The sequence below is a fragment of the Bufo bufo genome, chromosome 5, assembly GCF_905171765.1.
Source record: "Bufo bufo chromosome 5, aBufBuf1.1, whole genome shotgun sequence".
Lineage (NCBI taxonomy): Eukaryota > Metazoa > Chordata > Amphibia > Anura > Bufonidae > Bufo > Bufo bufo.
In genome coordinates this window covers 224168584-224194917 of record NC_053393.1, presented here as the reverse complement: position 1 = coordinate 224194917, position 26334 = coordinate 224168584, and positions in this window count along the sequence as shown.

Genomic DNA, 26334 nt, shown 5'->3' with positions numbered 1-26334 from the left:
AATCCAGCAGGAACTCGACAAAGGTTATCTGATCGGGCCTCTTAGTCAGTCACCATTCGATTGCTGGCGCTTCAACCCGGTGGGGGTTGTGACCGGGAAATTCAATCCTAATAAAAAAAAGGCTTATTTACGACTTGTCAGCGCCTCATTCAGCAGCCATTCCCAGTTTGAATTCTTTAATACCATCAGAAGAATTCACCATGAAATATGCCTCAATAGACAAAGCTATTCAGGTAATATTATCTTTAGGTTACAATATGTGGCTGTCGAAAGCGGATATTACTGACACTTTTAAATTACTCCCCTTGCAACCACAGCTTTGGCGTTGGCACGGTATCAAGTGGCAAGATTCATATTATTTTTCTAACAAACTCACGTTTGGCTCAAAATCTAGCCCCTGGTTGTTTGATCAATTTGCGAAGGCCTTACACTGGGTGCTGACAGACAAATTCCGGGTTAATCATGTCATACATTATCTGGATGATTTCTTGCTAATTGAACCATCGTGGCAGGTTCCGCAAGATTTACATATTCTGCAGTCAGTCTTTGAGGACCTCAATGTCCCCGTTGCAGCCAGTAAAGTGGAAGGGCCCAGCACTAGAATTACTTTTTTAGGTATACAGTTGGATACACAAAAAATGGAGGCTAGTTTACCAGCCGATAAACTAGTTAGAATCAAGGAGGTGGTAGCTAACGTTACTCGGGCAACAGTAATCTTCAAAACAGAATTGCAGTCTCTCCTGGGGGTTCTGAATTTCGCTATTCGGATAATTCCACAGGGAAGATCATTTATATCTAGATTGTTGAGACTACTCTCCTCGGCACCAGAGCAAGACAGTCCGATTCGTCTAGACCAGCAGGCCAGGGCGGACTTAAGCATGTGGGACAAATTCCTGTCCCAATGGAATGGGGTCTCGTTATTTTTTCCAGCAGCATCCAATCAATCGCCAGTGGTATACTCTGATGCAGCTGCCCCTACAGGGTTTGCGGCTATCTATGGTTCACGTTGGATGGCGGATCGTTGGCCTCCAGAGATTGGTAATTCCTCCGCGTGTATGCGGTCTTCCCCTCTCTTGGAGATATATCCTATAGTGGCAGCTGCACAGGTCTGGGGTGTGGAATGGACGAACAAGACAGTCTTGTTCTTGACAGACAGCGCAGTAGTGGTTGAGATTTTAGCTAGAGGTAGATCCGCTGCGTTAGAAATTATGTCCTTTGTGCGGAGGCTGGTATGGTTATCCCTACAACATCAGTTTAATTTTGTGTGCTCCCATATTAGTGGTCTTGAAAACACGGCAGCAGATGCATTGTCCCGCTTCAATTTCCCTCTTTTCTTCCAGGTTTCCCCAGAAGCAGACCCAGTACCGTCAGTTATACCGCGATACGCAGATCTGAGGATGGATTAGGGCACCATCTCGAAACAGCGCACAGGCTCATGCGCCAATCATTATCGAGTAATACGGTTAGACTCTACAACACAGCATGGGCATGGTTCACGAAGTTCAGTGAATCTTACCCAGCGGAGGGTATGGGGCATATTTCCTATATAATGGCATTCATCGGGTTTTGCCACTCTCAGCTAAAATTAGCTTATAGCACCAGTAAAATGTATCTGGCAGGAATTCAGCATTTTTTCCATTTACTCCGCCCTGAGGAGCCGTCGCTTTTTTCAGCCCACCCCATTAGAGCAGTTCTGCGAGGTATTCAGAAAGAATCAGTTAAAACTCATGTTACACGGCAACCTCTATCAGGCCAGACCTTCAAGTTGCTGTCTGATTTTCTGGATAAAAAACCCTTCGGGTATGATATCAGCCTTGCCATTAAAGCCGCATTATACGTGGGTTTCTTTGGGTTCCTTAGGCCGGGGGAATTCACGTGTGGTGCGGCCTCCTCTACGTACCTGAGGAAGAAGCATTTTAGTCGGGACGGCGACAGTTATGTACTAAAGTTACCTCACTCCAAAACCGCATCACCAGAGGAAGTGATAGAGGTCAGATATTTTCCTACTAATAATAAGTGGTGTCCTGTATGGTTCAACACTAGGGCACGGATCGCGGCGCCTCAGGCTAGCGAGTTCTCCCTGAGACGCCTCGATCTGTCCATTAAGAGCCATTTTTCCCCCATTGTCAATGAGGCCTCTGTTGATGCATTTATTTCTGCTGTCACTGCTGACATTAACGTGTATAAATTGAGTTGTAAGGATCATGTTTTTAAACATCCTAATGTCTCTAAGGTGGAGATTGAAGCACTTGACCAACTCAGACAGGACCCTTCTTTGACAATTAAACCTGCGGATAAGGGTGGCGCTGTCGTCGTCATGGACACCAGTAAATATATCAGTGAGATTCTACGTCAGCTGGATGAGAAGGATGTTTATTCGGTCCTTCAGGCTGACCCCAAATTTGGCATAGCTAGACTTATCAAGGAATGTTTGGCTGAGGCCAGATTGGCTGGCACTATTGATGAGGACTTGTGCACTTTTCTTACTGTTGACCATCCGGTCACACCTGTTTTATATATTCTTCCTAAAGTGCACAAGTCGCTTGTTGATCCACCCGGACGCCCGATTGTGTCCGGTTCGGACTCCATCTTTAGTTGCATTGCCATCTTCCTTGATAAGGTCTTGCATGATTTTGCTACAGGGGCGGAGTCGTATATACAGGATACGACTGATTTCCTGTGTAGGCTGGATAATATTGATTTTACTGGTGTCCATGAGGTCCACCTGGCATCTTTCGATGTCACCTCATTATATACCTCGATTGATCATGATTTGGGTATTGGTGCCATTGAACGTATGTTAGGTTCTTCATCTTATTCCATGGCGGCTAGACAGTTTATCATTGATCTACTACAGATCATCTTAAGATACAACTATTTCCTTTTCCAGGACACGTTTTTTCAACAACAAAGGGGCGTGGCTATGGGATCTAACGTAGCACCTACGTATGCGAATATCTTTATGAGGTGCTTTGAGGAGGATGTCGTCCTTGTATCACACCACCGCAGCCATTTGCTGCGGTGGTGGAGATACATCGACGACATCTTCCTCATATGGACAGGTAGTGTTGCCCAACTTGATGATTTTCATCTATTTCTCAACAGTGTCAATAGGGACCTTCAATTCACCTTGGTACATTCTGAGACTGAATTGCAGTTCCTGGATACCACGGTCATTTTCAATCAGGGCAAGCTACATACACGGTTATACACCAAGCCCACAGATAAAAACACCCTTCTTTGTTTTAACAGTGGGCATCCCCGGAGTATGCTTAAAAGTTTGCCTTTTTCTCAATTTCTTAGAGTTAAACGCATTGTTTCTGAACCTGAACAGGTTGATCTGGCCTTGGACAACATGTCCAAGAAATTTCAGAATAGGGGGTATCCCACCCAGCTCCTGGAGTCTCACATACAAAAGGTCCGTGGTGTAGACAGGAGCAGCACTTTGGAGAGGAGGGTGTCCGATAGGTCCGTCAGTCGGATACCCTTCATCTCCAAATATACGGAGCAAAGTGAGGCCATCAATTGCATTATCAAGCGCCATTGGGGTATTCTGGGTGGGTGTCACAGTGAGATCGTAGAATTTAGATCCCCTCCCCTCTTCTCTTTCTGTCGATCTAGGAATTTACGTGATCAACTTGTCAGAGCGGACATTGGGCCTAGGTCCAAGTCTATTCAAACTTCTTTAACTACACATGGCAAGGGTAGTTTCCCTTGCTTGTGTTGCATTGATTGCAAATACATGGGTAGGGGTTCTACCTTTGTCCATCCTACCACTGGAGTTTCTTACCCTATCCGATTTCACCTAACATGCAATTCAAACTATGTAATTTATGTTTTGATCTGTCCGTGTAAATTATTATATGTTGGTGAAACGTCGACGGATCTCAGAACGCGGTTGAACAATCATCGATTGTCAATACGCAAAAAAAGAAAGGACCTCCCTGTTGCCAAACATTTTTCGGAGCTTCAACACTCCGAAAGAGATCTCAAATGTTGGGTCATTGACCACATTCCCATGCCCAGACGTGGGGGTAACAGGGTGTTGATCCTGAGAAAAAGAGAGCTCTTTTGGATTTATACCCTCAACAGCTTGAGACCTAATGGTCTCAATGCGGATTACAACCCGGGGTTATATGTTTAGTGGAGTAGTTTGCCCCACAATTGTTATATATGCGATATGTGTCTATTTCTTGAGGGTATTTAGTGTATTTTGAACACCATTAAGCCAGTTTCTTATTTCTATTCCTCTTTTCTTCTTTTATACACAGACAAGAATGATGCTGCAGGTTGGAGAAGCGAGACGTACCCGAGATGCTCTGTATTTGCCTACATGTTTTTATATAGAGTTTTTGTTGTTTTTTGCTGTGGTTATACTTTTTTCAGATCCTTATAAAATTGGTATATTGCGTTGTATACTGTGTGTCCTACATGACATGTGTGTCCATGGGGAACCGTGGGCTTTTTTGTGGCATGCCCGCAGCATGATTGCTGCTGGGTGTATTGCTTCAGATGGCTCACTTGGGGAAGCATGTTGCATTTTCTCATGCACTTGTTTCTCTCTGTTCCTTATGGATACACAATTAGGTGAACGGCACTGTTTCCGTTTTGCGCTACTCTGTTCATTGTCAGGCTATGCGCACACACAGTGATCATCACTAGTTACCTTTTTTCTGTTTGATTTAAGTAGTGTCATTCTGCGCATGCTCCCACTGTGACTTGTGAGGAGATCACACTATATCGCGTTCTTGTTGCGGTTTATTGCTTGCGTTTCTTCCCATATGTGGTTTTTACCACTTTCAAGATGGCCGACACAGCTTTTGAAACTCATGCGCATGCGCCGGTTACGTCACTTGAGGAAGTTACATCTTATTCCTCACGCGACTTGGCGCCTGCGCATTGCATCCACCTGAACGCCGGACGTGGCGGCTATCGACATGTGTGGCATCGAGCGACATCGGGTATGTCATTGCTCCTCCTCCCTTTGGCAGCATCGTTTTGTCCTTCCCACTTATTATATATTCCAGGATACACCTGATGTTTATTGATCTGTCAATTTACCTTTATGCACTTTATTGCGTTTACGCATTGATTTTATAATGTATTTGACATATACCACTGATTTATTGATATATTGTACACTGATACACTTATGTTTTTATGTATCACATATGCACTATTTGCACTTTATTGTATTTGGCTGATAATTGATCACATTGTGATGTCATAGGGGTTGGCCTATATAAACCCCCTTTTGTATTGTGTTCATTGCTTGACAAAGGCTCTTGTATGAGCTGAAACGTTGCCATCCACATGGGTGAATAAACACCATCTACTTTTACCTGGAGTGCTGTCCGTTTTTCATCTACTATTGACGGGGTAAGCTGCTACATCCCTGGACATAGCACCCTTTCTGTGTTGTTCTTCCGGTGCCGCCATTGTTTTTCTTTTTTTTATATATATATATATATATATTAATTTTTATTTTATTAATTACACATTTATTTTGTGCCATACATTTTTTACAATTACTAAAACAATATATAAATTTAATCTCTATTTCTGAAAGGATTCAAACTCCCAAACTTGTACATTAGAGGCAAGGACCTTATCCACTCAGCTATAAAGTTGAATGCTAAACTGTGTCAGAAAATCCTCATAGAAGTACATTTAGCTCTATATTGTAGTGGTTAACATCATTTCCTCTAATGTACAAGGTTGGGAGTTCGAATCCTGGCAGAAATAGAGATTACAGTTATATATTTAATATTTTCTTAGTAATTGTAAAAAATGTATGGCACAAAATAAATGTGTAATTACAAAAAAATATACTTATATATAAAATCATACTTCTGATATATATGAATGCATAATATGTGGGGAACTACTACTGATGTTTTTAGCCATAATATATTTACATATATTATAATATATTATATATTCTAAATATATAATAATATATGTAAATATATTATGGCTAAAAACTTACATATATATAAATATTTCTGCCGGGATTCAAACTCCAAACATTGTACATTAGAGGCAAGGACGTTAACCACTACACTATAGAGCTACATGTTAACCAGCACAGAAATATAAAATAAGTCTTCTGCTGAATAGGAATACTCACTACATCAGAAACTTCCATGAGGTTTTTCTGACACAGTTTAGTATTCAGCTTTATAGTTGAGTGGATAAGGTCCTTGCCTCTAATGTACAAGAGGTTGGGAGGTACAATCATGTCAGAAATTTTTCAGAAATAGATCCTAAATTACATTTAAATACACTGACTTGAGCATCGCACATTCGAGCACACTCCGCAATGTGCCAAGCATAGCGATGCTCGAGCCGAACTAGTGTTCAGCCGAGCATGCTCGATCAACACTAGAGCTGATCTACTTTTTTATCATTTTCTCATAGATATAAGTGAATTGAGAGTGAATGATCAATAAAGGTGGCAGGAGGAGAATGCGAGGTATCTGATAATTGTAGAAAAAAGCATTTTCCAGTATTATATTAGAAATGTGTACTGTTGATTAATGAGAAAATAAGGAAATTATACTAATTCTCCCATAAAACTACCCTTTACTATTCTGACAGAACCCCTCAGTGTATGGATACCCCATGCACTTTCCCAGGCTCCTATTTGAATAACTGTCTGTTAGGAGATGTGGTTATTGTGGCAGGAAGTGATGTCATTGAATTGTCAGATGCAAACAGAAAGATATCAATAGTGTAAAAGGGACCATGACATAGAATGACTGTACTCATGTTAAATGGTATATTGTTTGTGTTACATGTTATTCTCTCATTAAACTTTAATATTTGTTATATGGCAAATTTAATTTCAAAATACCATAATGTAAATTATATAATAACACCCAATCTAAGTAAAAATTACTTGTTTATAACTGTGCTTTCTTTTCACTGAAGGAACTTCCACATTGTGTCTACAGTATACATGCCAGGTTTCCATTTGGTATTTCCATCCATCACCCATAGCCAACTATGTTTAAAAAAAATGCATACCGCGTGATATACCCTTTTTACTAGATTACTCTATATGGATGCCGCAGTCTGCTGCACTATTCTATATAGTAAGAAAAATTGAATCCCCTACAGTCAGGGGTGCACCACCAATGAGGCCAGGTGAAGCCAGGAAAATCCATGCGTAATCTAGTAATATACAGCATGTGTCTTAAATGTGATCATATTTTCCTATGGCGCAATTCCATTAGTAATGGTGATCGAACATTATATTTTAAGATTATTTCGGTAATCCACTGTTTTTCTGCCATGGATTTCCTCAAACTTCCTTACATTTACCAGGGATGGATGCTATTGTGATATTTACATTTCTGTGCTGAGTAGATTAACCTCTATATCTAGCATTTGTCATGAATAATATATATGTAGTGGATACTCATGAGTGCCATATTGTAGCTCACCATTGAGAATTAAGGTCATTTATTCAACTTTGGACATCTCTTCTGAAAACCCATGGAGCGTATCAGATTGTGGAAATGTTTTAAAAAGCAAAACTGCCATTCAAATAGAATGCACAAGTTCTTCCTGTGCAATAAATCTCTTCTTTTGTACCCTTCTATTCTTCCCATGAAGTTAATCTTTGTGCGCACATTGGCCCTATTTTCTCTACTATTAGATGCATGATATGTGTATTAGCATATTTTGAAGCAATTTTCCCTGCTCCCATGCTGAATCTTTAGTTCTAACAACCAAAAATGGATGAAATGTCACATTCTCAAATTGAATTTCCATGACTTTCAACGCTCCTAATGAAACATATTGCAGCTGTGATTGTGTTTATTGCCTGGTATATTATTAATTCATTTGAAGGCGTCACTGATTTATTATACAATGAGAAAATACTCATTTTGGAAGCCTTTTATGTGAATTGAATTGCAGTATCTATAAGGGTACGGCCACACTTTCAAGTTTCTTGATCTAGTTTTGGAAGCCAAAACCAGGAATGAATTAAAAGAGAAGTTGTATCTGTCCTTTATACTTTCTCTACTTTTATGATCCACCCCTGATTTTGCCTTCCAAAATTGACTGAAGGTATGGTGGTAGTCTGACACTTCACCTTTAAATAAATTTCTTTATTACTCACACAATAACCTTTCGTGTAACTACCTACATGATATGTATGGATCTGTTTTACGGTTTATATGCACGTGATCTGCATACTTTTAAGCATGTATCAATAATAACCAAATACTCCAATACACCAAATTTTCTATTGGTGTAATAAGCATATTGTCTAAAATATTAGAATCACTTGATAATCATCTCCAATCCATACATCCTGGCTGTTTACATGCAGCCTTGTCATGCATAGGTTAGCTTTCTATACACAAGAACATTGTTTTGTACCTAAGGCCATGTCTTTCATACTCTATGCTAAAGTGTTTACTAGAAAACAAGGAGGAAACAGGCATGATAAATAGACATATGTTTAGAACGTGTAGGTTCAACCTTTCAAAGTTATATAATGTTAATATGCATGCATAAAACTACAACAAACTGGGAAGAGATTCCATATAACTGTAACGGTCACGTCCACACACACACAGGGGGAAGGATAGTGACCACTGCGCTCCATCCTCACCCCTGGCCCTGCCTACTTGCCTCACGAGTCCTGATGACAGGGGACAACTGGACGACAGTCCCTAACTTGGGATACGTGCAGGGAAGACAGACAAGACAAAATACGGAACATGAACGGACCGGGTCAGAACCAAGAGAGCTATGCAGTACAAAGGGTTAAGCAAAGAATGGTCAGGAGAAGCCGGGGTCAAATACCAGGAGAGTAGAGAAGTACAAGAGGAGTCCTAAGAGAGTAGTCAGGTGGGAGCCGAGGTCACAATACCAGGACGGATGCGCAGTACAGGAGGAGCAGGCAAAAGGATCGTCAGGGAACGGAATCAGGTGAGTATTCAGTAGTCCAACAAATAGCCAGGAACCTAGAAATTAACAGGCAACCTGTGGCTAGCAGGCTGCCTGTATTTATAGTGGGGAGTGAGGGTCATGTGACGTGGCCAGCGTCACATGACCGACAGACCAATCAGTTGAGCACCGAGTGATCAGCTAGGCGCTCAAGGCAGACTTAGGAGCAGGGAGCCACCCAGCAGTAAAGCTGCCCTGGGAATGAGGTCAAACACAGATCCTCATTCCCAAAGCTAAGCAACAGTTCTGCGTGCAATGGGGGACCGAATGCACCTTTGGAACCCCGTTACAATAACAGCATAATATAATCCAGTATCAATAAAAATCAGAAAGTTGTCAGATATTGATATTCTAAATTACAGGAGGGTCATAGGAAAGCACATTTAACTCACGTGAGAGAATAGAGAATACTCAGAAAAAAAATGCCAAAACATGGTTTCACAAAATAAGCTGCTATAACTTTGTTTTATAACCAAGATTATCATTGATTTTCTTTGCTCAGTCTTCTCTTTCTAGACTTGTGAAATTTAACATAATATTTCAGATAAATAAGACTCTGAATCAGAATTATTGGATGCCTACATGGTACCTACACAAACAGCAGACACAACTTCAGGAATTTCTTGGCAAATACATCTCAAAGAATATCAATCTTCAGTAAGTGAATGGTCTAAAACAGAGTTGAAGTTAGTCCCAATAAGAACTGAATACTCCTAGTTCTCACAGTATCCGGCCAACAACAGGTCAACAGGGCCACCTCAGTGCATCATGGTAGGAGATACCCAATACATTTTGGTGGAAGGATCCTAAGAGGTGGAAGCGTGGATCTAGACAAACCACAAAAGGTTAAGACATCACTGCCAACTTGGGGCTACCTGACATTGGAGAGCGAGAGGATTTAATCTCCTTTTGTGTACTTTTCTCTTTGGTGTACTGTGGGCTCGCCATAGGAAATTATTCTGAGGATCTCTTCTCTAGCTACGGTATAATGAACATGTTCTCCAACTGTAATAATTCATGGATTTCTTAATTCTCAATGTCTAAACCTAATGAGACTCTTATTCTGTGTGGCAAGGTTCATTCAGGTCATGTACAATAGTTTTTTTTTGGAAAATATTTATCTTAGGTAGTAACACACAATCAGTGGCGTAGCTAGAAATGACTGGGCCCCACAGCATATTTTTGAATGGGGCCCCCTCCCCCAGTAATTTTTTCGCAACCCCTTCCTTTCATGCCGCCCCCATGTCACGGATGGTGTTTCAGAAAACTGGAAGTCACAAATAAACATCAGACTGACTTGATCCCAAACTAAGGAACATATGGGTAAGCCCTATAACAGCCCTAGAGCTCACCCTTACTGCTCAGCCCATGAAAAGATCTCTATGATAGATAATGGCATGCCCACATGCCTCGACTATATGACACCTGAAAACCCTACAATAGTGAGGGGACACGGCTACCTGCTCCCTGCACTTAATACAGAGGGAGTCAGGGTCACCTAGAATCCAGCCAGCAGAAAAACACAAATAAAGGAAGCGACTTATCTGAGGAACCAGCAGTTGCAGCTTCTAGCAGAGAGCACAATCCAGGAAGTAGTATAAACCACAAAGTGAGGCAGTATGGGAGGGGATATAAAGGGAGGCAATCAGTGTGAATAGATGACAACTGGGAGAAGGAAAAGAGATGACAAAGTGAAAGCAAAACAAAAGAACATCATGCAGGAGGTACAGAAGAACGTCTGTCAGAGCTTCTTAGAGATCTGGCGGTGACACCCCATTCCTGTGGCTAGTAAAGATCGCTCTCTCAGACCAGGCCCGGCAGCTGTTCCATACGTTTTCTACGCTGTCTATACTGTCACTGTTTATAATTTCATTGTGTAATACTGTTGAGGGGGCCCTGACAAAATCTTTTAGTCCTCCTCCTTCTCCTATATGGGCCCCTTTGGGGTCAGGCCCCCAAAGCAGCCGCTTCCCCTGCTTCCCCTATAGTTACCCCCCTACACACAATAAGGTCACATGATTGTACGGTACATCTTATTCTTATTGTTAACTTTAGTTCAATACCATTCAGTTCTGGGCTCACTCAGGCTATTTTTGGAAAAGCCTAATTGTCAGCCTAACTTAATACTGAGAAAATAAAAGAAGCATTCAACAATAAAATTTATTGACTATCTTGAAATCTAAGTAATCTTAAGAATACACCTATAGTCATGTCCCCTAGGTCTCACCTCTGACCTTGAGTATACCAAGGATAAGGGTGTTGAAAAGCCAGCACCAACCAAACCTTTGTAGTTCATGTAGCTAAAGAGGATCTGTAACATCTCCTGACTTGTCTATTTAATAAAAATACTTGTATTCCCAATGAAATAGCAATTGTGTGACATATTTTCTTAGAACTCTTCATTGTGTCAATCCTCTGTTAAGCTACTTGGAAATGTATAAATACACTGACAACTGGGTGTTATCATCCCATTTGTCAGTGGCACATTGTACAGTCTCATTCTATCCAGTCATTGCAAACTGTGTAGGGACATACCCTAATGACAAGGAGAATGGTAATAGCCACTTCTCAGTTTATTAATGTATTTCCAGGAGTACAGATGATAGAATGACCAAATGCAGAGTTTCATTGGGAAACTATGTAGAACATAGACCCTGGGCTGTTGCCTAACCTTGGACCCGCTTTCCCATACTATCTTCCTGTCACACTATGGTCCAGAGTTACTAATGTATCTGTGTAAAAAGTGTCCAAAAAGTGATGCAAATTGATTAATTTGGCATAACTAGGGTTTCTACACTTTTTTTCTGACTTGCTAGACAAGGGGGTGGGTCTAAAGTATATCTCAATGTGAGCAACGAATAGTTGGTGTAGAGTCACAGAAAGTTATCTATCCTTACACCACATTTATCATCCAGCCTGAGCTACTGTCTAAGATTACACCATCTTTATGATTAGTAAAACTGCTCCTAGTTTTACATTCAACACCACCTTTGTGCTAACATTGACACCTGTGTGTTTACCATTCCTCTTGTCAATGGGCTGCTACCCTACATGCTGACACTGGATCTTTTGACTAGACCCCCTAAGTAAAACAGATGCAGGATTAGACCCTGTAAATAAATGAAGATGCCTGAATAAACACAGGGTCTACCACAGACACCCTAAATACAGAATCCCTAAAATATTACACACCCCAAACACATACTGCTAACATAGACTCATATCATACATTTACCTTCTTTTGTATGATTGTGGCTTTGCCCTCTGATCTCAGGACTTGCATGTTCATGGTTCAGTCACATTGTGTAGGTCCTTAAACAGTTTAATGACCTGTGAACATATAGTCATATGACCATATGTGGCCTATCCTGCACATATTCATCTTCTTAAGGATCCCTGCACATTGCAGTTTTGTTGTGGTCTTTGCTGAAATGTATGGAGAAACACGCAATTTGACTGCAATTGCAAAAAATCTTTGGCCACTTTGAGTGGCTATGGACCCTCTGGGAGCTTTGGGCCCCTGGCGGCCTTCCAAACCATGTATTTTATAAAGCATCATTGCAGAGTTCTAAGAAAAGATGGTCCACAATTGTCATTTCCTAAGGTATACAGGTATTTATTAAACCATACATGTTCAATAGAGCTAAAGTGTTAGATATGGATAATTTTTCCATGACTAATCTTTTTACTGGCTAATAAAACATATATGAGACTTTCATATATGTGAATTCATTATGTGAAATGAGTGAAAATGAGTGAAACCGGAAGGGGAAAATAGTAAAAGATCTGAATATAACTTTTATTTAAACTACAGAAAGGACCCAGGACGAACAGAGGAAATGCATATGTGTTTTTGTTTCTTTTGTTACATTTACGTAAATTACGGTTTCCTCTGTGCTATAACCTATGGCTATTATCCAGCATGTATCTAATTACACAAAATGTTGCTGAAAGATTTCCTCAAAGTGCACTTTACATCATTGCTATATCATTACAAATAAGCTTTAAAACACAACTTCCAAAAGTCAGAAGAAAAACAAATGCATACAACATTGCTAATATGTTGATTCATGAAGACAGTGAACATAATGTCATGTTATTATAGCTCTGGCTTAAAAGAATAAGCAATATAGTATGCATAACAAAAGAAAGATATTTCATATTCTACAGGGAATCTTGCTATACAGAATATTTGATGCTAAATACACTGTACGTCATAGAAAACGTGCTTAAAGCTGATTTTCAATAACCGATTTTTGTGAAAATGTTTTGATTGGACTTGTTTGTCCTTTAGTGAATTATAAAAGAATTTATTTAAAGGGAGTCTGTCATCACAGTTTCACCTTTTTAACCCTTCCCATAGCTTTCTAGCAGCATTACAGTTGATAAAAACGTTACCTTTATAAGCAATCGTGGACTTATAAAACTGGCAAAAATCATCTTAGTAGGATATGCAAATGAGGGCTCGCAAGTGCCCAGGGGCGGCGTCATTCTCGTAGGTGCCCAGGCAGCTCTGCCTTATCGTCTCTTCCCCCTGCCCAGTCTTTCCCTCTGCCCACCCAACCTTTCCCTCTGCCCGCCGATCTTCTTACTTCTTCTCTCGCCGAGATCCCGCGCCTGCGCGCTGAGTCCATCGGCCGGCGCAAGCGCACTGCGATGTCCATTCCTGGTACGGCATCACAGTAATTAATGCGCATGTGTCGGGATCTTGGCGAGAGAAGAAGTAAGAAGCTGGGCGGGCAGAGAGAAAGATTTTTTTTACTTTTTAAATGTCCCCTTCCCCCAGAGGATACTTTGAAGAGATTCCATGGCTGACATCATTGGACTTTAAAGTTAATAAAAAAAGCAATGGCAGTATCTCGAATCCAAAAGGCTTTATTCACACGTGGTGCATAGAACAATACACAAAGTCCACAAACAGCAAAGTTTCGGCTACATAGTAGCCTTTATCATAGTAGCCTATGTAGCCGAAACATTGCTGTTTGTGGACTTTGTGTACTGTTCTATGCACCACGTGTGAATAAAGCCTTTTGGATTTGAGTTGCTGCCATCATTTTTTATGGACTTTATCATATTGACCCCTTTGGATCAGGAGTCTTTGATTTGCTGTTGCAACTCTAAAAATCCAGATTGAGGTACTAATGTGCTGCTCCTAACTATTTATTGATGAACATTGGACTTTAAGTCACTGCATTTAAGCTGATGGGATTGCATGCACTGCTTGGGAACATGTCACTGCTGAAGCCAGTCATTGGCTGCAGCGGCACATGTGACCCTATCCATGTAGGAAAATTACCTGCACGGACAAGAAGCCTTATATAAATAGCTCAAGAGCTACAGAGCCTGAATGGAGTAGCCGGAAGCATCTAAGCATAGTTGCCTTCACAGGTCTTACTCAGCGAAGGGGTGCATTTAAAAAAAAAAATCCTGTGCAACTGCTTGAAGGTGAACCAAGAGGGAATTTATGATGACTAGGAAAGTAGAACTGACATGGGTGGAAAGAGCTCTAAAATGGTAAAAATGATCTTACCCTAAAACTTCAAATGCTCAATATGTATTCTGGTGACACATATAAAAAAGTACAAAATTAATACCAAATTATAGTCTCTGATGAAACTATAAGAGTGCACCATAAGAGAGTACTAAAACTTTGAAGGCTTGCTGAAATGCACGTCGGGGCTGGCTCCATGCCGGATGATACTATTTTGCACTCTGCACTTGCACTTTATTGTTCATTTATATGTGGATATTGTACTGAATCACTACCATTCTCTATGAATGAATTGTTTCTTATGTATTGTTACAATAAAATGTATCTATATTCTATGTAGTCTGGTAGTTTTTTGATAGGCCCTCTGTTGGACATAGTGTACAGTAACTGCAGAAGTAATGTAACAGATTAACTATGAAAGTTGCAGCACTTGAACAAGATGCATGTGGTCCTATTAGACCCCCTTTTAATACTGAAGCACAGTAATTCTATATATGAACTATAAGATTAACAGGGATTGTGTCAGCAGTTGAAAAAGATGCACGCGGCAATATATTAGACCGCCTTTTAATACTGAGGCACGCTAATTCTATATATCAACTATAATATTAACAGGAATTGTGTCAGCGGTTGAAAAAGATGCACGCGGCGATATATATTAGATCACCCTTTAATATTGACACACAGTAATTCTATACAAAAATTAAGAAATTAGCTGCAAATATGTCAGCAGCTCAACAGGATGCAGACGGCGATATATTAGACTGCCCTTTAATATTGATTCACAGTAATTCTATATATAAACTGACATATTAAATGGGATTGTAACAGCAGATGAACAAGATGCACATAGCAATTACACTCAACCTACACTGTCCCTACAGTCTCCCTATGCTCTCCATAAAGTGTCTAAAAACTCTCTCTACGTTCTCCCTACACTGTTCCTGCACTCTCCCTATCCAATATTCTACAATTAAAAGCGCAAAAACACTTGTCATGTCTCTCCCTAAGCTTAGCACACAGTGAAATTGCGGATTGTATTCACTCCCTTAGCAGTGTCATTATACAGCTGGGACTTGTAGTTCTACACATACAACATACTTCTGAGTCTCCCAGCAGGCAGACATGTCACTCAGAGCAGCACTTGTATTCACTCCCTTTGCAGAGCAGGGGGAGGGGCAGAGATTGTTGTTATTGCAGGTAAACAAAGGGCCAGAAGAGAACAAGGGAAATGAGGAAATATATATTTTTTTTTACCTAAAATTTGCTTAGCTCAGTTATATATTGCTACCCATCAGATTTACAGTGCTATATATTTTTTTTTCATAAATCGGATGACCCCATTATTCTTCATCAAGACACACTTTCTGCAATACTCCACACACACTTGTGACTCAGGACCATGAACATTGCAATTTTAGTGCTGATGTTGATGCAAATTAAAGCAACAAAACTAATTTGTGCAATGATTCCTGGCCCAAATACTTTGCACATTGCAGCTTTTTTGTGGTTTTTGTTGTCAATTGTGGCCAAAACTTTGACAAAGCTGTTTCATTCAACTATTCTAAAGACCAGCACATGTTCACAAAACCTCTGTAGATCATCGAGTCAGACGGGAACGGAGCAAAGAGGCATTTGGAGACCAAACAAGGCGCAATGAGGGTTGTGCATACATTGAATAGGGTTTGGTTTGGAGTTTGTATTTATTTATTTTTTTAACTTTCTTTATTAAATTTCCAATAATAACAGACAAATTATTTTTTAAACATTATATATATATATATATATATATATATATATATATATATATATAAAGGGCAAAAAAGAAGGCAGCACTCCAAGTAGTGAAAAAGGTGGACAGTTTATTCACCCAACCAGCAGCAACGTTTCAGCTCTCTCTATGGAGCCTTTGTCTAGCTGAGTAACATGACATGTGCAGGGTAACATACATAAATAGTGGCAGTGATTAACAAAGTTGTAAATTGATTCATAATATAATAAAGTGCAGGTACGTAAAAAGTACAATCACATTAGTGGTATAATTCATCCATAGTCATAGTATAAGTCTGCTAAGACATAAACATGGTCATAAGAATTCCATAATAGAATTTATACAGTGTAAAAATCGTCAAAGTTTACATGATTGGTAATCAGTGTAAGGGTGAACAGGTGTAATAACGACATACATAAATAGAAAATAGTATTAAAAACCTTTGAACGGTCAATGTTGGTTGAAGAGACATGGTGGAAACTGCTGGCGTCCGGAAAGGGCAACGGCGCATGCGCCGCTCTGTCTATTATCGCGAGATTCATACTACTCTTGAGCAGCTTTAAAGACCATAATAAAGATGGCCGCTGTGGAAACATTACATCCGGGCGCATGCGCAAGCCAACACTGCCGCCCATGCAGAATTGACGACACACAAAGTGTCAGAAAAACACTGCAGTAAATAGCAGAAGGGGCTGGTCCATATATCGGGGGCCAGCGGTTCAATGCCGGTCATCAAAAGGACATCTGTATGAGCAGGGGGGTACGGCTGTCATACCGCCACCACCCTGCTCCCCAGAATAATCAGCACATCTGCTCCGTGTCACGTATCACCACAACATGAATGGGATCCACATTAGTGAATCAGCCACACACAGTGGTGGGAAGTGCACGGATGCACTGCTTCGGTGATCATAGTATCAAAATTAATAAACATGGCAACCAGCCCGTCTGACAGATGCCACCCGAGTCCCAGAAAGGGGGCTGGAGTCGCATCAAGTTCAGACAGGGGCTGCCACTAACCTGCTCAGAAGAATGTAATAATATAATTATATATAGAGGGATCGCCGACACAGTTCCTCCAGTCTTCACCATATATGTCCATTCATGGTATATTTTCATAATGTTGTCCTATACAGTAGAAGAAGAAAAAGGAAAACAATTAATATATAGCACATGTTGTTTTTCATATACATAATCCGAAAAGAAAAGGGCACGCATGACCGGCAGTTAGACAACCCTAAATTCCACATTTAAGCTCTGTGGCTTCAGAGTGCCAAGGGTGTAAATCCAATAGAGCTCACGTCTCTTTAATAGTTTTGTTCGATAACCACCTCGTCTTGGGGGAGATATTTGTTCCAGAATTCTAAACCTTAAGTCATTTGTGTATGTTTCGCCTCTGTGAAGTGTTTAGACACAGGAAGATCCATTTTTTGTTTTCTGATAGAGTATCGATGTTGATTGAGACGGGTTTTGACGTCCCATGTGGTCTCACCGATGTGAAGAAGATTGCAGGGGCAAACCAGCAAATAGACAACATACGATGAATCGCATGTTAAATATTGTCTGATTTTAACCTTCTGTCCTGACACCGGATGAACGAATGAATCGCCTCTCAACATCAACTTGCAATTAACACAATTGTAACAAGGGTAGCAACCCTTCCTGGTTGACCCAAAATATGTCTCGCACGTCTCCCTAGATGTACCTATGTCAGACTTCACCAATCTATCACCAAGATTGCGGCTGCGTCGATATGAACAGAGGGGTGGGGATTTAAATTGCTCAACCCTCTCAAAGTTACTGGTTATAATTCGCCAATGTTTTTTAATTATGGCTGCAATACTCGCACTATTAGTGCTGAATTCTGAGACAAATGAGATCCGAGACTGGGACCATTTGGGGTCACCTAGTCCCTGTGACGCTTTGCGATCCACAGCGATACTAGGAAATCGCAAATGCGCCATATTTCGCAATCACAGAGACACCAGAGCCTTTACTAAAAATCTTCTCTTTTCACTAAAGGAGTAATTCACAGAGCAGAGGTGCCATTATCACCACCTTGTGACAAACCTTTCCTGCCCAGGCCAAGTTGAGTAGCCATCAATCTAGTTCTCTTATGACAGAACCTCATAAACCTGGTCTTTCTGCAGCCATAGTGTCTCCAATACCAGCAGGGGTCTCACACCTTTAGCCTGGGCAGCGAGCTTCAGAAGAAAAGGACAGATCCTTATCACACAGCTGGTTGGTACAGGAAGGAAGATTACCTGAAAGTCCCCTTCCATCCATAAGCTTCATATTTTTCCCATATTTTCCTAATATTTCATGGGTTATGGAAATGTGAAAGGAACCATCTTTTAAGAGATGGTTTTGGTTCTTCTAACCCACCTTCTAGGAAACCCGCGGGCAAATCAGAGATTCCCGCTCTGAGATATAAAGGTTCTCAGGCACCCTGTATTATCTTTTAGTCGTATTTGTTATCAGATGATGCGTAAAATTGTACTGATTATCAATATCAACTATATTTCTTGATTGGACTTACGGGATATGGAGAAATGGGCAAAGCAAAGATTCTGCCAGATTTTCTCCCTATGGGGCAAAGGACTGCCCCTGTTCCAATTAAGGCTGGACCTTAACGTGTCATAACCACTCTCCGCTTCAGAGTGGGTAAAAACAGTGACACACTCAGGTCCTGCGTCCTTCTTCTACCATCTGACGTCGACTTACATCACGACCGCCCGCTGGACACGGGCACACCCCACCATCTTGGATTATTATACAAAGACTTTGCCTTTTACTGGACACTACCACGGTAATTCTGAACTTACAGACATTCTATTCTCTTCCACCTCTTATCTATTTCTATCCAAACCAATCTGTCCAACTGGCAGGTAGATTTATCTGTCAGCTTTAATATATATATTTTTGTGTATAGTTTTAGAATAAAACGAACGATTTCATCGTTCCAGTTTTGCCCTTGTTACTTGATGACCTGATCTATGCTAAGAACTCTGTCCTCAGAAGACATACTACCAAATTGTTTTATTTTTATAAATTGTTAATTTACTAGCTAGGTTGCAAATAACCGTTTCGTCCCTTTAGGATTAGGTAGCCGGGGTCTCTTTGCCCCTATTCAATACGAAGAGTGGTGGCAGCAAATTAAGTTGATTTCCAGCGTGAAATCAGTAATTTTATTTTTACCGATTGTACATACAATCGTGATTGTATCATGTATGGGCACACCAACCAATCTTAAACGTCTTGTGGATTCGCCTCCAGAAGTCTCTAGTGGAGACCTGTATGGCAACTGTGGCATAGTACGACGGGATTGGCGGGTGGTTGTCACATTGGTGGCAGCTAGTGGGATAGCAGAACCCAAAACCAGGCAGAAGTCAGCTTTTGGGAGATCAGAGCACAAAGAACTGACAAGTACAGCTTTTTGAGCAATCATAACAATAGGACAGCGGTTACTTAGTATCCTGTCCTGCGGAACTTGAGTTCCGGGCGCAAAACGGTACACATTGATAGGAATAGATTGGTTTACATTTCCCCACCTTTTCTTTGCTATATCATATTCTTTTTCTGTTCTTTTCTGAATGTCTGATTCAGTTCCAAATTACCTAAGTTGGTCTGTCGCCGACTTACAAGCCGTGTGTGAGTCGCAAGGCATTGCCATTCTACACAAAAATCGATCACAGCTGATCGAAGCTTTGACGGAGAGAGACGGCCAAGCGATGGAGGATTCCAATCCCATGCGGGAGGCTTCGCTGCCCCTTCGTTCAACGTCACCCAGCATCGCCAGCTATGGGAGTGCTGAGGTTGCTACTTCAGCTCCGGGTGAGGCAGGTACCCTGGAGAACAGCATGTCCACAGCTCCTGCTAACCCTCAGCAAGGAACAAGCAGCTCTGGACTAAACTTCACTGCCTTGGGCCCTATGAGCCAGCAGTTGTTACCGGGCCTGACTGGCGCGGATTTGCGTTTATACCTGGAGATGCAGCTCGAAAGAGAGGAGCGACAGCAGCAAAGAGAGGAGCAACAGCATCAGTTCCAGCTTCAGATGCAGCAGCAAAGAGAGGAGCAACAGCATCAGTTCCAGCTTCAGATGCAGCAGCAAAGAGAGGAGCAACAGCATCAGTTCCAGCTTCAGAGAGAAGCGCTGCAACACCAGCGTGCACTAGAACTGGCCCAAATGAGACAGGCCGAGCGGTCTTCCTCTCCTAACACTCCTGCTGCAGGAGGCATTCCTCTACCCGTGGTCCCCAAAGCAAGGTTTCCAGTTATGGAGAAAAACGGGGACATTGATTTATATTTACGCTCGTTTGAGAGAGCGTGCCGCCAGTTCTGCATCCCTGAGGATCAGTGGGCTCTACACCTGACGCCTCAGCTGACTGGTAAAGCGCTGGATGCTTTTGCGGAACTACCCACAGACCAAGATTGCGATTATCAGACTATCAAGGATGCCATAATTGCTAAGTTCCAGTTAACCCCTGAGGTTTACCGGAGAAAGTTCCATGCCATCCAGAAAGGATCCACAGACTCTTACGCGGATGTGGCTAGCCGCTTATGCACCACATTCCGCCAATGGACTAGAATTCTTAAAGAAAAGACTTATGCTCACCTTGAGGATTTGATGATCCATGACCAACTCCTTGCGATATGCTCTACAGATGTGAGACAGTTTGTGCTGGAGCGCAAGCCCCAGTCTGTGAAAGAAGCTGCTGAGCTGGCAGACATGTTTGTCGCAACCCGGGTACCGGACATTCGCAAACCTGTGATGACGGACATCCGCAGGCCGGTGGTATCAGACATCCGCAAACCCCTGGTACCTGACAGCCGCAAAACTCCAGTACCCAACCAGGACAGAGCCATGTCCCAGAACTGGAGAGAAGGCAGGCCCGCTGGCCCTGTGAACCGTGAGATAACCAGGCCCTGGTGTGAGCTGTGTCACAGGCCCGGTCACACCAAGCAAACCTGTTACGCAGGAAAGCCGGCCCAACCTCCTAGCACCACGACGACGCCAAGCCCTAGGGGGGCCAACGCTTCCACACCTACCTCGTCTGCTGTATTGCTGGTCGGAGGACCCAAGGTGCACAGCGGATCCCAGAATCACCAGCCTGTCACTGTGAACGGCCAGACTGTCATCGGTTTCCGTGATACCGGTGCAGATGTTACCTTGGTCCGTTCACATCTTGTTACGGAGAAGGATATCCTTCCAGGAAAGTACCTCGCTCTGACCGGAGTTGGGGGCACTCGCACTCATGTGGCCCAAGCCCAAGTCACCATTGATTGGGGAATGGGACGGCAAAAGCGGGTTGTTGGGGTCCTGGATGATATTCCCGTTGCCACAGTGCTTGGCACTGATTTGGGCACCCTTGTTTCCCATTACGAATACCCTGCAAGCGCGCAGGAGGCCCAAGCAGGACTCCCTGACCAAAACCAGGTACTGTACAGCCCTTTGGGGAAACAGGGAGACGGGGACACTTTGCCTGCTATTTTTTCTGTCCCTAACGCACCTAGGGAGGTATCAGATTTAAATGTACAAGCAACCGAATGTCATTTGCCTACTTCTGCACCTGTCATTGTTGATCCGAATGCGTGTGTTAGTGGTAGCAATGGTAATATAAATGATGCTGTACCTGTTCTGGCCATTACACGTTCCATGGCCAGCCGCCTGAACTCAGAACCGACCGAAGGGACCCCCTCGGGCGATTCTGACCCTCAGGCGGATGACAATGCGAGAACGACCTTTTCATGTGATGATGATGATGATTGTGTCACTGCGCTGGTAGACGCTTCCAGTGTCGCCAGTAACCTGGGCTCAGATGGGGCTGCGGGGACAGAACCAGCCGTTCCTCCACCCACCTCTGACCCCAGCATTGAAGGTAACTCTCCACAGCTGACTTCATATGTCACTGGTCAGCTGGAGGAGACCGGTGGCGCTGCATTCGTGCAGGCCTTGAAGGGTGACCCTAGTCTGGAGGCCCTTAGGGCCCTAGCCGGCCAGCCTCCAGGTGAGGGCACTCCATATAAAATCTATTGGGAGAACAACCGACTGTACTGTGAAGCTGTGCAGCCTACAAAAGGTGGCGCAGGTGAGAACACGAGACAGCTGGTAGTCCCTAGGGAATTTCGGGCACAGGTGCACAAAGCAGCCCACGACATTCCACTTGCAGGACATTTGGGAATCAGAAAGACCCACAAACGTGTTCAGAACCATTTTTACTGGCCCACGATGGGAACGGACATAAGTAAGTATGCCGATCGTGTACCACTTGCCAGAGGGTTAAGAAGGCTGGAGGACCCCACAAAGCTCCTTTGCAGCCACTGCCCGTGATCACAGAGCCCTTCCAGAGAGTGGCAGTGGATATAATTGGTCCCCTTCCCATTCCTAGCAGTTCTGGCAAGCGCTACATCCTAACGGTCGTGGACTATGCCACCCGTTATCCAGAGGCGGTAGCACTGTCTTCCCTTAGGTCGGCCACGGTGGCGGACGCCTTGATCGGGATTTTCTCGCGTGTAGGTTTCCCCGCCGAGATGATCTCTGATCAGGGCTCTTGCTTCATGTCGGAGTTAATGGAAGCCCTCTGTGAGAGGATGCAAATCAAGCACACCACTTCCAGTGTGTATCACCCGCAAACCAACGGCCTTTGCGAACGTTTCAATGGAACGTTAAAGCAAATGCTGGCCACGTTCGTGGAATCGCAGGGGAAGGACTGGGAGCGGCACCTGCCTCATTTGCTGTTCGCTTACAGAGAAGTGCCACAGGAGTCCACTGGGTTCTCACCCTTTGAACTCCTATATGGACGAGACATCCGAGGGCCCTTAAAACTGATTCGGGAGACCTGGGAGGGAAAAGGTGACCCCTCAGAAGTCTCTGTGGTTGAATATGTCCTAAAATTTCGGGACAAGATGGAGTCCCTCATGACCATAGTGACGGAAAACCTTGCAAAGGCACAGGCCAAACAGAAGGCTTGGTATGATCAGCATGCCAGAGAGCGATCATACCAAGCAGGTCAGAAGGTATACGCCCTACTCCCTGTCAGGCAGAACAAATTGCAGGCTGCCTGGGACGGGCCATACACCATTCTGAAACAGGTGAACCAAGTCACTTACCTAGTGAGTCTCGGGGGTAAGCGACAGAAACTGTTCCACGTGAACATGTTAAAAGCACACGAGGAAAGAGAGCAGTATGTATTAGCAGTGTGTAGCCAGCTAGAACCCGAAGAGCCAGATCCACTGATAGACTTGCTAGCAGAGCTACGAGACATGGCAGATGATTGGAACATCAACCCCCACCTCTCGTACCCACAGAAGCTTCAGCTCACCACTGTCCTGAGTGCGCACAGCGCCACATTCTCAGGCATCCCTGGCCAAACCAACCTAGCAGCTCACCGAGTTGACACAGGGACCCACAAGCCCTTACGGCAGGGCCCCTATCGCACCTCACCCGAAGTGCAGGCTGAGATCAAGCGAGAGATTGATGAGATGCTACAGTTAATGGTCATCCAGAAATCCTCTAGTCCATGGGCCGCCCCGGTTGTTTTAGTCCCCAAAAAGGACAAGACAACCCGGTTCTGTGTCGACTATCGGAGACTGAATGACATCACCATAACCGATGCGTATCCCATGCCTCGAATTGATGAATTGCTGGATCAGCTGGCGTCCGCCAGCTATCTAACAATCATGGACTTGAGCCGTGGATACTGGCAGATTCCGCTTGCGCCAGAGGCGAGAGCGAAATCCGCATTCATCACCCCTTTTGGCCTCTATGAGTTTACTCGTATGCCCCTTGGGATGAAGAATGCGCCCGCCACATTTCAGCGGGCCATGAATGAACTGTTGGAAGGAATGCAAGGTTATGCCCTAGCATATCTGGACGATATAGCCATATATAGTCCAACCTGGGAAGATCACCTTGACCATCTGTCCCAGGTATTGGGAAGACTGTCCGCTGCCAATCTGACCGTTAAGCCCAACAAATGTCAGATTGCCATGACAGAGGTTCAGTACCTTGGACACAGAGTAGCCAGCCAGACCCTGAAACCTCAGATAGGGGTGGTCGATGCCATTGTAGCATGGCCACGGCCTAACACCAAAAAACAAATACTGGCATTTTTGGGAACGGCAGGGTACTATAGGAAGTTTGTTCCATCCTATAGTACTCTGGCTAAACCGCTGACCGATGCCACGGGCAAAAAACAACCCAACACGGTCACATGGAACTCGGAACTAGAACAGGCATTTAGGGCCCTGAAGGAAGCGCTAGCTAGCGCTCCTGTCCTTCAAGCTCCCGACTTCTCCCGTCAGTTCCTAGTACAAACTGACACCTCAGACCACGGTCTGGGAGCCATCCTTAGTCAGGTGGACGCAACCGGGAATGAGCACCCTGTCCTCTACCTGAGCCGAAAACTACTTCCGCGGGAAACCGCATACTGCACCACTAAGAAAGAGTGCCTAGCGATCGTATGGGCTCTACAGAAACTACAATCGTACCTATATGGACGATCCTTCATGGTCATCATAGATAACAACCCTCTCAGCTGGCTGAAACGTACTTCTGGTACCAACGGAAAACTTCTCCGCTGGAGCTTAGCGCTCCAACAGTACGATTTCACGATTCAGCACAAACCGGGAAGTCGCCATCAGAATGCTGAGCTCAAATAGGGAGTTGGGATTGCTTCAGTCCCAGTCTTGCTGACCACTCCTTCCCCAATCTTCCAAAGGGGGGAGGTGTGACGCTTTGCGATCCACAGCGATACTAGGAAATCGCAAATGCGCCATATTTCGCAATCACAGAGACACCAGAGCCTTTACTAAAAATCTTCTCTTTTCACTAAAGGAGTAATTCACAGAGCAGAGGTGCCATTATCACCACCTTGTGACAAACCTTTCCTGCCCAGGCCAAGTTGAGTAGCCATCAATCTAGTTCTCTTATGACAGAACCTCATAAACCTGGTCTTTCTGCAGCCATAGTGTCTCCAATACCAGCAGGGGTCTCACACCTTTAGCCTGGGCAGCGAGCTTCAGAAGAAAAGGACAGATCCTTATCACACAGCTGGTTGGTACAGGAAGGAAGATGACCTGAAAGTCCCCTTCCATCCATAAGCTTCATATTTTTCCCATATTTTCCTAATATTTCATGGGTTATGGAAATGTGAAAGGAACCATCTTTTAAGAGATGTTTTGGTTCTTCTAACCCACCTTCTAGGAAACCCGCGGGCAAATCAGAGATTCCCGCTCTGAGATATAAAGGTTCTCAGGCACCCTGTATTATCTTTTAGTCGTATTTGTTATCAGATGATGCGTAAAATTGTACTGATTATCAATATCAACTATATTTCTTGATTGGACTTACGGGATATGGAGAAATGGGCAAAGCAAAGATTCTGCCAGATTTTCTCCCTATGGGGCAAAGGACTGCCCCTGTTCCAATTACACAAGGCTGGACCTTAACGTGTCATAACCACTCCCCGCTTCAGAGTGGGTAAAAACAGTGACACACTCAGGTCCTGCGTCCTTCTTCTACCATCTGACGTCGACTTACATCACGACCGCCCGCTGAACACGGGCACACCCCACCATCTTGGATTATTATACAAAGACTTTGCCTTTTACTGGACACTACCACGGTAATTCTGAACTTACAGACATTCTATTCCCTTCCACCTCTTACCTATTTCTATCCAAACCAATCTGTCCAACTGGCAGGTAGATTTATCTGTCAGCTTTAATATATATATTTTTGTGTATAGTTTTAGAATAAAACTAACGATTTCATCGTTCCAGTTTTGCCCTTGTTACTTGATGACCTGATCTATGCTAAGAACTCTGTCCTCAGAAGACATACTACCAAATTGTTTTATTTTTATAAATTGTTAATTTACTAGCTAGGTTGCAAATAACCGTTTCGTCCCTTTAGGATTAGGTAGCCGGCGTCTCTTCGCCCCTATTCAATACGAAGAGTGGTGGCAGCAAATTAAGTTGATTTCCAGCGTGAAATCAGTAATTTTATTTTTACCGATTGTACATACAATCGTGATTGTATCATGTATGGGCACACCAACCAATCTTAAACGTCTTCTGTGCTCACAGTGGATTCGCCTCCAG